Genomic DNA, 3,972 nt, shown 5'->3' on the forward strand with positions numbered 1-3,972 from the left:
TTGTTGCCTTTTCTTCTGTGCTGAATAGTGATCTGTAGTCCCAGCGTGCACTGAGGCTCCAGCTGACATACTGACTGACCTGCTGTCTGGTCAGTGCAGGACCTCTGGACAGCTGGTCAGAGAAAAACTATAGAAACAAATGAGAAGTGAATAATGACACACCAGTCTGGATAGTGGCACTGATCATTCTGGAGTTTATTTTCATCACTCAGTTCACACAGCAGTAGAGGTTGTTGCTCTCAGACTCTGTTCTGTCTCAGGGGCTCTTGTGTCTCTGGGTCTGATGGGCTCTTTCCCTGCTGATGAGAATCGGCCCCCCAGCCCCCAGGCCTGACGGTCTTGAGCCTGAGATCACATGGTATAAAGGGATAGAAGACACAGGTCCAGCTCAGACTGGCCCAGGAGAAACCCAGTCAGTGAAGCAGTGGGAAGTCAGAATGAACACAGTGACACTGAGAGGCAGCCCTGCTGATGGGAATGGGGAGTATGAGCTGAAGCAGGCAGGGACACAGGGCAGTTTAGTTTAAAGCTCCACAGGTATCATTGTCAGCAAACAGCCACACAGGGAGTGTTCAGGAACAGCCAGAGAGGCAGAATGAGGGGCTCAGGAGCAGCACTGGTGCTGCTGGATACTAACAGGACAGCTGCCCTGGGGACGAGTGGAGAAGCAGCAGGAAGGTCAACAGCTCCTCCTCCCTCTAGAGACCCAGCCAGCGGCTCTTCCCTGAGGAGGCTGAGCCCCCTCTGCTTGGGCAGGAGAAGGCTCTGGGATGCCCTCTGCTGGGCTGACAGCTCTGGCCTCTGCAGACAGTCCTTCCTCTCCTTCTCCAGGGGCGCTGGGCAGGACCCCACTGGGCCTCTGGGGCACCACTGTCCACCCTCCTCTCTGGGACACAGAGATACTCCCACACCACTTCTAGACACTGGGCTCTGAGCTCCCCACTGCTCTGGAGACCCTGGGCTCCCAGCAGACTCCTTCCTCTCCCCCTGCTGACCCTGACCTGGGACAGGCCAGCCCCTCCACAGCCCTGAGCTCAGGTCCTGCACTGGAGAGTCAGAGTCCTGTTCTGCAAGCCACACTGTGGCCAGTCCTGTCTCAGGGCAGCCTGACAGAGAGGGACTGCGGGAGGAATATTGTCACCTTCTCACAGAGGGAGATCTGCAGGGACTCAAGGAGGCAAAGACAGACAAGGGTGTCGATACACAGTGATCTTACTGACTGTTTCAGACAGGAGCTGTATCTGTTACAGCTGGAATGAGACGTGGGGAGTTTGACAGATGTACAGAGGGGTTTAGACACAATAATCAAAACAGGATCAATTACAAAAGGATCAATACAGCCTTCAGCAAATTGTACTATGAGAGTGAGTGTAAGAGAGGCCACAGACCTCCAGCTTTTACCCCGAGCTGTAAAACTGATCAGGGATTTAAAATCATAGCTGGAAAGTGACAGATCTCTGATCCAGACACATCAATAGACACACGTGTGACAGGCAGGGACAGATTTCTCCAGGACTGAGTGAAATGAGTCAGACAAACTGTTCTGGACTGTGGCAGAGAAGCACAGTTAGAATAGTGGCTGAAAGATCTCTAGGAAACACCTTCAGCACAACATCCCACTGAGGCTCATTCAGAGCTGGTGAGAGTGTCAGCCTGAGGCTCTTGGCCTGGAGCTGGTGTCTGCTGTGTCTCTGAGGCTCAGGGCCAGGAGCTGGACTGGACACAGATGACATCGCGGTCAGTGGAGCACAGCTGGAAACTGAAAAGGGCTTCATTAGAACAGCCTCCATAGACACGTGTAGCAGTGTCTCCGCCTGGCGGCCACACTGTGAAATGTCACCTTCTGACATCGGTTTTCGCAGTGTTACTGTCGACATATTGAACTTACTTAGACGACATTACATTGTTCGCTTAGTCCTTTAACTATATAATATATATCCTAGCTTGCTTTCGAGGCTGCTCTATATATTGGTCACCAGACCCCAGAATAATCAATTAACCAATTAACACTCACAGCAGTTTATTACAGCAAATAAGGGTATAAAGCATAAAACACTTACACTATGCAGCAGTGTTATAATACTGGTATCCACAGTCCCCGGTGTCTCTTATTTTGCTACCTCTGTCGTCCTTTTCGCGCTCATCAGGGGTTCACGTTATAAATAGGGGCGGGTCTGTGCTCCAGGCCCGTGCAGGCTGGGGTCAGGGGAGGTGGGGGGACTCCGGCGGCTCGCTGGCTGGGGGAGAGGCGGCTGGTACCCCGCTGCTCTGCCGGTACAGGCGCTTTGCTCGGCTGCCGGAAAAAAACATGCATTATTTTTTTTCCAGGTTTTAACAAAAGCAGCAACTTTTTCTACGAGAAATGCATTTTAAATGTTTTAACTCTCTCGCTTTAACCTTTACAGCAGGACAGCCGGGGTTTCGAGAGCAAGGTAAGCGGTTTCTCTCTCTCCTCACACCGGGGGTTTCGGTTTTCACACCGGGTCTCACACGGCTGGGCTCCAGTTTCCTGCGCTCAGTTACCGGTAACTCGAGTTACCAGTTTCCCCCAGTTCAAGCCAAACAGACCGGTCGGCGCGTCTTCGTGCAAACCGGCTCCGGAGAAAGAAAACCCAGCCGGACCTGCAGCTGCACAGTGAGTCGATACCGGTAAGAGAGACGAAGCCCCTGTGAAAGTGGTTTTCAGTCCTAAACGAGCCTTGAAGCTGCGCTTTCCTGACCGGGTCTCTCTCGGCCTCTAGGAAGAAGAGACTCGGACTCGCCTGTGAATCCGCCGCGGAGCTCCGGTCACTCGGTACACGGGTGGGTCTGCGCTCAGGTCTCCACGCCGAGAAGGACCCGACAGCCGCCGTTTAAAGCCCAGAGCCGCGCCAGGATCCTGCAGAAGCCTGGAATACAAACGAGAAAAAGCGTAATTGTGCAGGTAAAAACACAACATACAAAAGTAGCAGTTTAAAGAAGCTGAAGCACGATTTTAATACCACGTTTCTCTCCAGAGAGTCGAAGCCACAAGTCCTACAGCCCGTCCGGCAGCTCCGACAAAAGTTTCGAAATTCATTTACTTTTCCAGCCCCATTTTATGACATTTTCCACTCGGACCGAGAAAAGCCGACAGCCGCCGCCCAGGATCCCGCTTCAGCTAAACGGTAAATTTGAAAACTTTTTGTTTGCAAACTCGCTATTTAAAGGCAGAGAAGCGACTCCGCGGATTGAAGTCTAATTGCAGACTGACCGCACCTGCCTTCTCATTCAGACTCGGCCAATAGGGGCGGCGGATCCCGGAGCTGCTCGTCTCTGCTGCTAAACAGCGCGTTTTCAAACAGGGACACAAGAGACCAAAAATCCTCTAACAGGGACAGTTAAACATAAAATTAAAAAACATTTGAGGAGAAATTTACTTTTATTCTGTCTTGTTTCTCGTACACGTATAGTGTAGAAATTAACAACCCAGGACGACGATGTGACACTCGAACAAACTCTTTTTCACCTGTAACTCCGAACCCGTTAGCTCCTACATTCACTTTGACCTGTGACCCTGAGTGACCGTTATTCCCGCTCAGCCCTCCACCAATCAACATGCAGTTTCACTGCTGACGCACACAAATATTACATATTCGGAGCTACTCAGCTTGCAGCCCTTCCACTGCAGTAGTCTGACTCAACCAGCTGCTTAATTACTGCTGATCCTGCCAATTATCAATTCAACAGCACTGGGAGCAGCTACACTGTAATGCAGTGGACTGGAGAGGCTGCAAGTAGCTCTGATTCCAGTATCAAGGTCCCACCTTCACACTACAATACCCTGAGACGGGATGGGCACCCACACTGACACTACACTGCCCACTCATGCTCTTTATTCACCTCAAGACAACACTGCTCACAGGGAACACAAATAAGGAACAAGCAGGTGTTGACTCCACACTGGAAAGGAAACAAGAAAATGGTTCTGGCTGTGGAGTGGTGTCTGTGTGT

General features: G+C 51.4%; 1 long non-coding RNA gene across 1 annotated transcript; it reads right to left on the bottom strand.

The window, feature by feature from the left end:
* Positions 1–2,003: 2,003 nt before the first annotated feature.
* On the bottom strand, positions 2,004–3,064 carry LOC138224585 (uncharacterized). Its single transcript, XR_011183061.1, has 2 exons — positions 2,982–3,064; positions 2,004–2,888 (listed from the first exon to the last, which is right to left on the bottom strand). It is a non-coding gene; the product is annotated as an uncharacterized lncRNA (long non-coding RNA).
* Positions 3,065–3,972: the final 908 nt, after the last annotated feature.

This window comes from Lepisosteus oculatus, chromosome 23 (assembly GCF_040954835.1).
Source record: "Lepisosteus oculatus isolate fLepOcu1 chromosome 23, fLepOcu1.hap2, whole genome shotgun sequence".
NCBI classification, from domain to species: domain Eukaryota; kingdom Metazoa; phylum Chordata; class Actinopteri; order Semionotiformes; family Lepisosteidae; genus Lepisosteus; species Lepisosteus oculatus.